The sequence below is a fragment of the Protopterus annectens genome, chromosome 2.part0 (genome assembly GCF_019279795.1).
Source record: "Protopterus annectens isolate FY-2018-M chromosome 2.part0, PAN1.0, whole genome shotgun sequence".
NCBI lineage: Eukaryota > Metazoa > Chordata > Ceratodontiformes > Protopteridae > Protopterus > Protopterus annectens.
This window is the reverse complement of record NC_056728.1, coordinates 1,407,766,865-1,407,780,469: the sequence shown is the minus strand read 5'-3', so window position 1 is coordinate 1,407,780,469 and position 13,605 is coordinate 1,407,766,865. Positions and strand designations below refer to the sequence as shown.

Sequence of the window (13,605 nt, the reverse complement as noted above, 5' to 3'; positions counted from 1 at the left end):
TTTGCAACGCTGGGTAAATTCTATTTTTATAAGATGTGGGGCTGGTCCCAACAAATTTAGTCATAAGTACTTATCCAAAGCAGGAGGATGTCAAATTGTCAGCAAAAGACTTGCACGCCAAATACTTATGTATGCAAAACATCTAATTTAATAAAGATAAATGTATGAATCTGTCATTTCTAAACACTAGTTCCAACAGTAGCATTTTGAAGGAAAAAAAGCAGCACTTTAACAATTACTAATGAAGAGCTTGATGCTAGCAAACAACTTTATTTGATGATGAAACAAAATATAAAGTGCCTGTTGCCCTTGAAGAATAAATTGCCTATGTCACATTACAAAATGATAAGCTGGTAATATTGTAATAGGGAAAAGATGGCAACTGATAACAGGTTCATAGTTACTAGGTATCTCCACCAAAGGAGGACATACTTTGGACTGCAGCATCCACCCCCTTTAAAGTGCAAAGCAGTACAGTAGCAGCAATCCATGTACATACTGTGGAAGTAGAACCCATAGCCTTCTGCATCAAAAGCAAGTATACCACCTGTTGTGCTACTAACTGCGCGCTTAAGTGTTTTAGCAAAGTAGTGATATAATTTGCTAAACAGTTACATGTTGCAAACAGACTTGGCATAAGCAGTGCTAAATTTCTGTTACCCTGAAGCTCTCGGCTCCTTGTAAAATGCACTTGACACTCAACTGTATCTGTCAACTTTGCAGCACAAGAAATTCTTTAAGTGGTGGTAGGGAGTAGAGAACTCTGGCTCTTGTTGGTTGCACTGTAAGGTACAAGGTTTGAGCCTGAGTAACACTAACCACTAACTGGGGCATTTAATACATACACACATCTTGTGTGAGCAGATTCAGCAATGAAATACACTTAAATAGGCAGAAGCAGCACAGCAATAAACAGGTTTTCTTTCCATGACTGTTAAATTTGTGGTGAAGGAAGGACATCTGTGTAATGCACAGACATAACGGAATGGCAAAAGATGCCGCCTGGCCTGGATTGCCCCTCTCACCCACCTCCAAACCTTTAAAACAAACTCTGTACAGCAGCAACTTATTCTGATTACTAACACTTGATAGCCTTTAAAAAAACTACTTTCAAATAAAAACAAAAATGAATGAGGACATCTTTAAGCACTAGATGTTGCAGCTGTTTGACATACCTGAATTACAGAATAGTAAAAACTGCAGCTGCAAAAGTAAATCCACTGCACGTGAAGGACTAGTCCATCAAAAAAAAACAGATGCTTCCAGCAACTTCACAAAGAATAAATGTTCTCACAGTTGCACCATTTTATTACAGGCATAGGAGGAGTTAAACGTCTTGTATAGCTAATTAAAATGGGCATTTTCTGATCATAGTATCTGAAGGATGGCTGTTCTAGAGCATAGCAGAAACAAAATGAAAACAGAGGGTGTTATTAGTAATCCTTTGCAGCACCCACACTCTGTGTAGAGCGCTGCAAGAATGTTTGCAGACAGGAAGATGGATCCCAGTAACGGAGCTACAGGTAGGTGTATGAGAGAAAAAGTAAAAATTACACTTCCTAACAGTAGTATAGCTTTTTTGTGATGCAGGTGTCAAAAGATAGGGGGGAAAGCAATGAGGAAACAGACACAAGCACGTAGTGGTCCTTCAGTGGAGGGGTGGTTAAAAATCACCCTGGAGTATGGCATCGGGCTGGATGGCAAGTGAGTCTAGTAACTTCAGTCATAATGAGTGGGTTTCCTGATTTTCGTGCTGGTAGACCTGTAGCTAGCAAGAATATGGTAATGGATTTTTCTCAAGGTTGCTTGAACATGAAGTAGCTCAAGCATATCATATTGTTTGGCTAGGCTTTGAGGTTCATAGGTTGATACTAGGCTATCTGCCCTAGGGAATTTATAAGCCTAGCCAGAGTGTGTTTGGCTTTCACCACCCTTTTAGATTAGTTGACACTGCCTCTGTATAGTAGGTCACAGAAGATGGCCCTTTTAAAGTTAGTTTACTGTGCCTCTGTCTAGTAGGGACACAGAAGAGATCCCAGGGGTAAACCTACGATCTCCCATCCACTCGTCAAGATTCCTCTTGAAGAGGGTCATTGAGGGGCTCTGCCTAACATGGATTGGGATTTTGTTCCAGAGTGAGGGGAGCCTCTGGGATATGAATCTGTCCCTCCAGCATGTCCTATTTATTTCTGTGCTGAGGTTTAAGTCCCTGGAGCGTGTATCTCTAAGGGATTTGGGTTTCCTGAGGTGGAGCATGTCAATTAATTCTGGTTTGGACATGGCTTTATACGTCAGGCACAGATCGCTTCTGAGTAGGCGGTAAGCAACTGAGTAGAGCTGGAGTTTCTTTAGCCTAACTGCATAGGGCATCTGTTTGAGTCCCTTGATCCTCTTGGTGAGGTACTTTTGGGGTCTTTCAAGTTGCTGCAGGTGTCTGGTAAGGTACGTCCCAAATGGGGCATTATATTCAATTATGGGCCTGATGAGTAGAGGGGCACAATGACCTCTCTTGATCTAGATGTGAACCCTTTTGTGATAAGGTGGGCTATATAGAAGGTCTTTCTAACCACTTTGGCAATGTGATTGTCAAAGGAGAGATTGCTATTTACTTGGGTCCCCAAATCCCTAATTACTTCTTCCGTACTTAATGGATTACCACCTATGTGGTAATCTGTGGGCACTTTGTTTTTACCAAAGGGGATGACTGTGCACTTTTTGGCATTTAGCTTTAGGCCATGGCTCTGGCACCAGTTATCCGTCTCTGTGAGACCCTTTTGGAGGATGCTTGTGTCAGTTGGTGAGTCGATTATGGCACCCAGTTTGCAGTCATCTGCGAACTTGGTCAGCCATAGTCCTCCCGAGTTAGCCTGTACCTCAGAGAAATATATACCGAACGAGAGGTCCCAGAACTGAGCCTTGTGGGACACCACTTGTAACTGGTTTAGAGTCTGACATGGCACCTGCAATTCTGACCATGTGGGTTCTATCCCTGAGCCAGTTTGCAACCCATCTTGTGACATAGGGGTTGATATTTAAGCTGGTGAGCTTATTTATGATGCCAGAGTGAGGCATTGTGTCGAAGGCTTTTGCAAGGTCCAGGTAGGCTGTGTGGACTACCTTCCCTTCATCTATGGCCTTGGTGACTGTTTCAAAGAAGTTGACCAGGTTCACGAGGCAAGATCTGCCCTTAACAAAGCCGAATTGGGTAGGATCCAGTGTTTGCAGGTTCCCAATGTCTTTGTTTGAGTTCCATGGTGATACGCTCCATAGCTTTGCAGACCAGGCTAGTCAGGCTTATAGGGCTATAGTTTCCAGGGTCCGTTGTGGCACCACCTTTGTGGAGTGGGACCACTGTTGCTGTACGCCATTCCTTGGGTACATATCCGGTAGTAAGGCTGAGATTGAACAGTGACTTTGTGAGGGTTCAGTTCTTCTTGGAGCTCATGTAAGACGCAGCCCGGGACACCGTCCGGTCCCGTTGATGCTGTGTTTTTTGCTTTGGAGAGGGCAGCTCTCACCTGTGCATCTGTGATGTCATGGAGGCTACACTCTGTTGGGATAGACATTATCTCTTTTAGGGGGGAAGGGGGGAGAAGTTTGCACTGAACCTGTCTGCCAGGATGTTGGCAATGTCTGTAGGTTCAGTGTATTTTTTGTCATTTTGCATTAACTCAGAGCATATCTGGGAGTTGCCACCCAGGTTCCTGACATAACTAAAGAAGGTCTTGTGATTATCTTTAGCGTCTTGTGCAATTTTTCTTTCGAAGCTGGCCTTAGATGATTTTATGAGGGATCGTAGTTTCTTGCTAGTACTGATCAGAGATGCCTTCCCTTTTTGGGATTTTGCTCTATCATGTAGTAGCTTCCTCCTTCTGTTGTATAGCTTATTTATGGCTGGGGTCCACCAGACAGGTCTCCTGCCTTTGGAGGAGTGAGTCTTTGTTTTATTTAGGATAGCACGATCCATGCATTCCTGTAGGTGTCCATAGAATGGGTTTGTAAAGGATTCTGCGGTTTTGGCCGTATTTTCCACTGACTCGGGGGGCTTTGAAGGATTCCACCTCTGTTTTGAGAAGTGTGAAGTTTGATTTTGAGAAGTTCTTCAGCGTGGTTTCCTTGGCTAGAGGTGGGGACGGGATATGGATGTCCAGTGAGATTAATTTATGGTCAGATCTTACCAATGAGGGGCATACCTGTGGTATGGAACATAGAGTCCCCATGTTGGTGATGATCCGGTCCAATATGTTTTCCCTTCTTGTGGGAATGGTGACCAGTTGCTCCATAGCATTTGAGTTTATAAATTCTAGCAACCGTTGGGCGAGGGTGTTGGGGCTTGAGTAGTGCTCCCCGTCTTTGTTTGGGTAGTTGAAGTCACCCAATATGATGGTATTTGGAGAGACCTTCATATTCTCCAGTGTTCTCAGGAAAGCCGAGTGGGGATCCCAAGTTTGGGAGGGTGGTCTGTAGCAGGCTACAAACTGAAAGGCAGTTAGTTGCACATGAATGGTCTCCGATGCTTCGTGCAGTGCCACTAACCTGGAGGTGTGGGTATCTTTGAATATGGATACTCCCCCTCCTTTTGTGGTTCGGTCCGAGTTTTGGGGCCGAAACGCATGGTATGAGGTATAACCTGGTAGTGCTGGGGTGCTCTCGGGAACCTTGAACCAGGTTTCTGTTACTGCACAGATATCGATATCCTACATACTGAGGAGAGCCTCGAGTGCGTGCATCTTCAGGTTTAGACTTCTGGCGTTGAGCAGCATTACCCCTAGTTTCTTTTTCCTTGTGTTGTCTATGGAGGTGGGTTTGTCTTTTGAGCCTTGCCTAAAAAAGGCACTATGGGGGTGGCAAGAGCCTTAGCCAGTATTCGAAAGCCCTGGGGTAACAGGTGCAAGCCGTCCCTAGCAAAGCAACGTGGCTTGTCGAGCATGTCATCCCAGGCTGACAGGTGCAAGCTGTCCCTAGCGAAGCAACGTGGCTCGTCGAGCATGTCATCCCAGGCTGACAGACACTGGATCCCCTTTGAATGACACCAATACTTTAGCCAGTTGTTAAAATTGATAATTTTGTCTTTATACTGTGGCATCATTCTTGGTTGAGGGTAAGATGCTACTCAAGGTCAGGGTCATACCGGCCTGGGCTACATGATCAGAGAGCTCCTCTATATCTCTTTTCATGTAGTCCCTGGAGGTACGTCTCCGGTCATTCACACCAGCATGGACAATGACGGAGTCATATTTGTACTTGCTTTGGAGTGACCTGAGTGCTTGTGTTATGTGGCGGATCCTGGCACCAGACAGGCAGCTTACAGTGACCTTCTCCTTGTTCAGCCTGGTGAGTGGGACGTCAGTGTGTCTGACAATAGAGTCACCTATTACAAGTGTATTAGGTGTGTTGTTTAGCCTTAAGGGCTGTGACTGTTTGGCACACTGACTTTGTGAACTATGTGATATGTGGGTATTGTTGTGGGGTAGCGGTTGCTTGGAAGTCTGCTTTGGAGGTCTCTGCTGCAGATTTTTATTTAGAGCCTCCGAGTATGTTTTTGTGTGTGTTTGGTTTGCTGTTGCGATAGGTCTGTGTGAGACTGGATTTGTGGTGTGTGTGGTTACCTTCCCCTCCTGACTGACTGCGCCAGTACTGGGTTGAGAGAGCTCAGCCTCCAGTTTGGCTATATAGTTGCATCTCTCACATATATTTGAGCTTATTGGGAGGAGAGGGTGGTCTGTGTACATAAGGCAGTTGTAACATTGCCTCAAGGTTCCCATATTCACCAGCTGGACTGGAGAGTAAACCTGAAACGGACTTTTGGACATGCCAGAATAGTATAAGGAACTACTTTTTGACTGATCAAAAAGGACCAATATGGAGCCAAGTACTTAAGGGGAGTATAAGAGGGGGATGTAGTGCTTTAGTTAATTAGTGCTTACTTATAAGATTACTTATACGAGCAACTGCTGGGCTTTAGAATGAAAATAGAGTGCTTACTTTCAGATTTAGGACAGTTCTAAGGGAAAAAGTGAAGAGCAGACTTTGTGGAGCCGGGAATAGTTTAAACCCGTTTAAGCGGTGCTGCGCTATGCGCAAAATCGTGCAGAACCGTGCAAATGCGGGTTTTAAAGCAGGGAAACTGAAAGAGATAGGAATCCACCCAAAACGGCCAAGAAGCTACTAGTTTCAGGGCTGAGACCACTCCTCCAGGGACAGATAGGCTGCTCAAAGCTCCCCACTCTCACTGGTGAACAGAGAAGCTTCCTCCTGTCCAAGTAAGGATATGGGCAACACAGGAAACAATACCACAGTCTGGAATTCAGCAAAACCTGAAATCTGGACTAATCTATTTCAGCAAAGGCGGGAAAAGATAATATTTTTTTGTTTTTGTTTTTTTTTTCAGGAAACAGCAGAAAAACACAGAAAACACTAAATGCTATAAACAGGCTAGCGCACTTTAGTGTGTAGCCTACAACAGTTATAAAATACAAAAAATGACTTAAATTGATATAAAACAAGTGCAAAAACTGTAAAAAGCAGAAGGCAAATGCGATTTAAACTTTTTAAAGCACAGATCAGTTAGAAATTCACTTTTTAGGCAGGAAAAGGCAATCGGAGCAAAGAAAACAGAGAAAAAATACTTAAATCTGGAAAAGTCTCTCTTGGATCTCTCTGTTGCCTGTATCACTCTGCAGGACACCACGAGGAGCTGTGCAGAGTTGTATACTGGCGCAAAACCGCGCAAATGTGGGTTTTAAAGCACGGAAACTGAAAGAGATAGGAATTGACCCAAAACGGCCAATAAAACTACTAGTTTCAGGGCTGAGACCACTCCTCCAGGGACAGATAGGCTGCTCAAAGCTCCCCACTCTCACTGGTGAACAGAGAAGCTTCCTCCTATCCAAGTAAGGATATGGGCAACACAGGAAACTATACCACAGTCTGGAATTCAGCAAAACCTGAAATCCGGACTGATCTAGTTCAGCAAAGGCGGGAAAAGAGAAAATGTTTTTTGTTTTGTTTTGTTTTTTTTCTGGAAACAGCAGAAAAACACACAGAAAACACTGTAAATGCTATAAACAGGCTAACACACTTTAGTGTGTAGCCTACAACAGTTATACAATACAAAAATGACTTAAATTGATATAAAACAAGAGTCTGGCCCCTGACAGGTGTATTTATCTTTTATGTAGATAGATACACCTCCGCCTTTTGCACTTTCATGTTCAGTTTGTGGTTGGAACATATGAAAGGCATTATAGCCATGCTTTCTGTGGCTCTGAACCATGTTTCAGTAACTGCACAGATGTCCGCATCCTCCAAGGTGAGGACAGGTAGTAGTGCAGTTTATTGGTAAAATTTGTAGTATTGATCAGTAACACCTTTAGTTTGTCCTGAGTAGCCTTTGTTATTTTGGAAGGTTTGTCTGCTTGGCAGTGCCTAAAAAGACACTGTAGAGGCGGATAATCTTTTGGCCGATATCTGAAAGCCTGGATGTGACAGGTGAAGACCATCCCTGACAAAGCAGTGTGGCCTGTCAACCATGTGCTCACAGGCTGACAAGTATTGGACCCCTTTGGAATGACACCAGTAAACTAAGTCAGATGTTAGTCAATCATTTTCTGCTAGTATTGTGGTATTATCCTTGGAGACTGTAGAATGCTGTTCAGTGCTAGTCTCAAACCTGCTTGTGACACATTGTGAGAGCTCAATCATGTCTCTATTCATGTGCTAGGAGGTACGCCTCATGTAATTCATGCTCATATGGACCGTGGCTGGTATGTAGGGTTAAAGGACTGGAATGCTTGCATGATCTGGTGGAGTCTGGCCCCTGACAGGCAACTAACTGTAGCCTTATTATCCTGCCTGGTAAAAGGGACATCAGTGTCTAAAAATAGAGTCTCCTTTGACCAGAATATTAGGTTGTGGAGTGCTTCACCTTGTGGGATTGGTAGTTGAGACAGAGAGATGTGGCCTTATGTGCTGTGATGGGACTTGTCTTGTGTGCATGCATAGTTTCTGAGAATTGTGCCTGAGAGGCTATTGCGGTTTAAGTAAGTTACATGTGAGCACTTCTGGGTGTGTGGGTCTTTGTATGGTCCTTTTGGGTGCAGTGAGTGATTTGTGAGACTGACAACCTGTTTGTTGCTTTTTTTGTCTTTTTGAGGGAGTCTAGCCACCAATGTCAGTATGTAACTACATCTCTTACTCACTGTATTTGTCTGTTCGAGAACTAAGTACATATGGTAATTGCTACACTGCCCCAAGATGCCCATGTTCACCATGTTGGATGCTGAGATAGGAAAGTGCTCATCCATGGTTGCAGATCCTAATATGTACTTGCAAGGGATAAGAGTAGAGGGTGTTTGTAGCCTGATGACGGAAGGCTGCTTACTTGTAATTTGCAGCTAACATAACCAGCAATACTGCCTAGCACCCAAACCATATCCTGTCTGAGCAGTGATAATCTTATAACAAGATAAGACAGAACTAGGTAGTCTTTACTGAATGTGTAAATGCTGCTGTCTGTGCACACTATTTGCCCTGTGAGTAATGCTGGACTGAGGTCATGTTCCGAGGTGTTTTTTTATAGGGAAGTTTCAGCTTCTGGTGATTGCATGTATACAAGGCACCAGTAACTTCTGCTACGCAAAGTGCAACTTTATGCAGACACAATGCTTACGATACAATTGGGGGGGGGACTAAACAAATTTTACAATAACTCTGATCGAAGATCAATCAGGTAAGAAGACAATGAGCTTTCCACCAGCAGTTCCCCACTTGGATAGGTGAAATTAGCCCTCTTCACCCGCAAGAGTACAGACTTTGACCCTTTTAATGTAAAATGACTGGCTTGGAGTCCCAGTGTTAAGGAACTACAAAAGATGCCTAATACTAACAAAGCAACACTAGGTACAATTTATTTCAGTGCGGAACAGTTTGAAAATGCAACTTTAAAGAAGTGCAGAAAAACAATAAGTAGCGCAGTAAACTTTCACAGTATAATGAAAATAAGCAATCTTTCTAGATATTTGCATCTGTACAGGGCACTGGCACAGCGAGCAGCTCCATGCTAACATGCTGAATTTATACCAGCACTGTAAGTACAGAAAACTGGCTTAAGCCCTCTGGCCAATAAAACTACACTTGAAGCCCTTTTGCGTGCTTCCCATCTCAGACCAGGCAAATGTCTACTGCACTAGATGAATAATCCTGACCTCTTACTGTGAAGGCACAGTAAGAGTGTCTAACTTGAACTTAAGGAAAGGCAGTGAGTAACTGAGGATAACAGCAATGAACTTGGCTTATATTTGACATTTATTATTTATTTGACATTTGTTTACCATGAAAATCCGACTATGAACGAAGCCAGTTTTCAGCAGAGGCCCCGGGAGAAATACTGCAGACAAATGTCTTTGCAAGTGTGTGTTATAAACTTGTGATTATTCAGTAAAAGTACTTCACTTTGTAGAAATGAGTCAAGAGACAGCGTGCAGAATGTCTGAAGGCATTAAAAACAAGGTAAGCCCTCCAAGCCAATAAAACTACTACATTTAGGAATCTCTAGTGTGTTTCGCCAACCTATACAGGACAGGGTACCACCCACTGCCACTAGATAGAAAAGTCGTTTCCTCTTGATATTAAAAAAAAAAAAAAAAAAAAAGGCAGAAAAGAGACTAGTAGATTGTAAAAAAAAAAAAAGGCACTACTTTATCCCACAGCTAGCTCGCTAATGAATTAAGAGCAAGTAATAAGTAGAACAGGCAATGACAGGCAAAAAGCACTTTTTTCCTCAAAAAAGCACGAGCAAAGGGAAATAAATGAATATATCAATAGCAATGTAGAAAGGGAGGAGATTAGAAAGCTAAATTTATAGTAAGGATGGGCAGCTTAAAATCACCAAATTTCGAAAGCAGATCAAGAAATGAGAGGGTAGGTGGGAAAAATAACCAGCAGGGAGTCACTAACAGTGCTTGTAGGCCTTGAGTCTTATCAGAAAAGTCAGGGCCACAGATGTAGTATGTGTTTAAGCATCATTCAACTAACAAATTAACCAATGAAAAAAGCATGTGAAATGTACAGCCTGAGTAACTGCCACATAGAGCAAAAGCACCAGGCCAAACAGATTTTTCAAAATAGAAAAAATGTAACAGACGAAACAGAAAGCAACTGTTATCAGTTTAAGCATCTCACAGAGAAAGAAAAATATGCTTCTCACACGTAGGGAGTTCCAACAGTGCTTGTAGCTTTTGCAAACCTTGAGTTTTACCAGAAAAGACAGATATACTCTGTAGTTGTAGTCTTAGACCCTTGTGTACCACAGGCACACTTCACTGTGCACCTTTAGGCTTGAAGGACTGAAGGGAACACAACAATGTGCTTTTGTGCTGAAGTTTTGCAAAGCTTGTCATTACTTTCAGAAGCACAAGAGCTGTGTTGGTCATTGAATGGAAAAGCTGTTACTAAAAATGCATAGCCAGGTCTTTCAGAAATAGAAGGTTGGTAAAACCAAATGCTGTGGTTTACTGTTAGTAATTTCTTCTCAAATATCTCCTTTTCAGTACCTAACACAGCTGTACTTTCCTCCTAGGGATACCCTCAGCTTGTAGACACTGCATCTGCACTTCTGTAGGCTTGGAAATATGTGGTCATGTTTTTGGTGACTTGCTACATTGATGCATTTCAGGTGGTTATATCTAAATAGTACAGTAAATTAGAGTAGCTTAATTTAAGTGAAAATTGTATAATTGTCAGTTTTAGAAATTTATTAAAAATGAAGATTCATCCTCCAAGCCTGCTGAAGTCATGTAGCATGAGAATCAGATGACCAAGGTCAAATGGTGAAATCTTTTAGAATGTCAGCTCTCTATTCAGAATATGTCAGGCATAGTTTTAGCCATCAGCAGATTTTAAACAAAGTCACATTTACTGTTTGTCATGTTTTAAACGCTATATACATGACCTTTGTTAAGGAAAACTGCTTAGCTTTGTGGTTTGCTGCCTTAGAGGTTGAAAACGTAGTTGCACGTTATTTCTGCTTGTTTGCACTGTGATTTTGAAGAGTTTGACTTTGGTTGCTTCACTTTGTTTTCTGTAACATGGTAGTTCAAAGGTTACTTAGGGTACAGCTTTCTTAGCTTTGTAAGGAGCAAGTGCCAGACTGAGTGTGTAGTTCTTAACTGAAACTATACATTCATGTTCATTTTTTTCCTTGTTTTGTGGGTTACAGAAAATCATTACCAACTGAACTGTGGCTAGTTGGTTATCTTTCGCACATTTGCAATAGGGTGGTGGGATTTACCCCTTCTGGTTTTCTAAATCTGTATTCATCTTGGGAGTTGTGACTGCTTGTTTAAAGGCGGTGTTGGTATACCACCCTGCTTTCACAGCATCCATATATTTAAGCACTGCAGCTCTGATATGATCTCCATTTACAGTACTGACTTTTGCCATCCAGGCTTTCCAGTAGGCTTTTCCTTGTCTTTGTTTTATATCACCTAATTGTCGAATTCTGAATTCTCATTGAGTAATTGCTTGCTAAATGTGATGCCTTTTGTCAGTGATCTTCCATTAAAAGCATCTCATTCTGCGGGCTGATATCCTACTCAGTGTCCTTGGTAAAGACTAATCCATACCTTATATTTTTCACTAGACCATGTAGTTTTGAGTATCACCTTCAGGATCTTTCAGTGTATCCTGAGAGTACTATTCTAGAAGTATGGAGTTGAAGGACAGGGATTCCTTTTTATAAATATTTCCTTGGCGGTATTTCATAACTGTTGGGAGCACTCCTGATGGTTAATGTTTTGGTGCTTTGCCAGCTTTGAGATAAGAGGATTTCAGTGAGTTAATGCCAGCTGATTGACATGTTCATAGATATTATGTCAAGTTGTGCACAAGGCATCAACATGTTCTCCTACCAACACTGGTCTTCACTTTTTGCATTGGCTAAAAAGTCCATGTTCTGGACTAGAATTCCCCTTTAAGTGTAGCATTAGAAGGATTTGTAAGATGCACATAACATTCCTTTCTTTAGATATCACAAAGTCTCTTTCAGTAGCAAGTAAATCCTGTACATGTTTTATTTTTACTTTCTCCTTACTGTAGTCTTCTGTTTTTCTTCAGCATCCTGACATGGTGTCCCACTGTCCTAGTTTAGCATGCACCTATGGTTGATGGGCACTTACATGCTTATGTCTGCCTGGTCTTAGTACAGTGGTTATAGTGAATGAATACTACTGAGGTTTTATTGTGAGGGGGAGTATTTGCTGTGTGATAAACTAGAAGGCTGTGCAGTGAAGTAATTTTGTCTTGATTATGTTTGTTCCCTCCAAGTAATTGACTTTGCCACTTTTTTTTAAATTCCTCCATGAGCAAGCCCCATGGCCATAGATGGCCCATTTGTTCCATTGACATGGGAGCCAAGGATTCCCAGACAGGCAAATGACATCTAGGCCCATTCATTCCTGTAACCTAGGCAAAGTGTCACTAAAAAAATTTCAAAAAACAAAAAAGTAAACCAGTAACCTCACAAATAGTGTAATTCCTGCCCAAGAATCCCCAATGAGCTCATCTGCTCACAGTGAAAGTAAATAGTAGGGAGTGGTCAGCCTTTGCTTGTGCTGTGGGGTGGCCTTCCCTTCCTGTTCCCCTTCCCCTGTGGTGTTTCTTTTTTTACTCTGCTACAGCTGCCCCCTGAGGAGGAACCCTATGCTCACAGTTTGTTGCACATGGCAGGGCAGACTCGCTAGGCTTGAGCTCCATGGATTAGACACCTAGTGTTCCAACTAGATTCACTCATGGTATGCCGGAGAAACGGCCCTCCCACCCAGATGGATGAACAGGTAGTGGCCACTCAATTACATCCTTTCCTGGCAGTTCCTGTAAGCACCTGAGCATTTATTCGAGTTCTAGTCATCAATGACTTAATCAGGGTCTATCTCTCTACACCACTGAGCAGCTTAAGCTGTTGCTGGGTGTTAAATGCCTGGTATTCCTGTGCAGTTTTAACTGTTGTGGGTAATGATTTGTAGCTAGAGGATATCTGTTCTGCAGTGCTACTGTTTCCCCAGGGCTATTTTGTGGCCATCACCACCATTGTTTTGGACGCCTTACCTTTGTACTAAGCTTGCCTATATAAATGAGTGAAGCATTTATCCTGAGTATTTCAAGATGTGTTCTTTGCTGTAAAACTGAAGACTTTGCCATAATTTACTCATGAAAAAAGTTGCTTCTCTTAAAGTATTTGTGGGGAAAGCATAATCTACTCTAAACTTTGTTAACTGGCACCCACGGGGATTGGAGTTTCTGGTTGCTCGAAAGTTACTGTTAAAATTAGGCCTGACTAATAATGTACCCTATACTATTTGTTTGGTTTGACTTGTCAGTATGGGGGGAGAGGGAATTTATTCCTATCTTCCTTTTTTTAAAACTCTAAAAATGTGTGAGGTATGTTTCTGTGGGGAAACACAGTGCAACCCATGAAAACTGTACTGTATTTCTTAAATTTTTTTTTTTTTTGACAGTTGCTTGAGTTATGTTTAACTGAGAGTTTACTGTAGTGTTTTGTTTATATATTTGCTGTGGAAGCTACATTGTTTTGCAAGTAATGACTGC

At 42.2% G+C, this 13,605-nt stretch overlaps 1 protein-coding gene across 1 annotated transcript in view; it reads left to right on the top strand.

Annotated features, from left to right (window-relative positions):
- Positions 1-13,605, top strand: part of NAA15 (N-alpha-acetyltransferase 15, NatA auxiliary subunit) — a 2,782,393-nt gene that overhangs the window by 2,523,729 nt on the left and 245,059 nt on the right. The gene's annotated exons all lie outside the window — the stretch shown is intronic.